Source organism: Propithecus coquereli, unplaced genomic scaffold (genome assembly GCF_000956105.1).
Source record: "Propithecus coquereli isolate 6110/MARCELLA unplaced genomic scaffold, Pcoq_1.0 Scaffold90, whole genome shotgun sequence".
Classification (NCBI taxonomy): Eukaryota; Metazoa; Chordata; class Mammalia; order Primates; family Indriidae; genus Propithecus; species Propithecus coquereli.
Window position 1 is genome coordinate 1,699,732 of NW_012155285.1, and position 278 is coordinate 1,700,009.

A 278-nucleotide genomic window follows, 5' to 3' on the forward strand; every position below is an offset into this window, starting at 1 on the left:
CTTAGGAACCAGCAAATGCTCAACTATCATTAATCAACTTTATGACATTTTATGGGAATTAAAGTTCTAAAGCGTGAATACTTTAGTAGCAATTCTGTATTTGCTGGACTTACTTTAAAGTCCTAAAGCCAATGTCGATACCAAAGATCTTCTCTGAAATTTAAAACTCCCTTTCTGAGTTATTATTCCTTGATATATTTAAGGCAGAACAGTTCTGCCATATTTATCCTATGTCAGTTGTGTTTTCACTACCCCTGGAAATTATAGGAGTTCCTAGA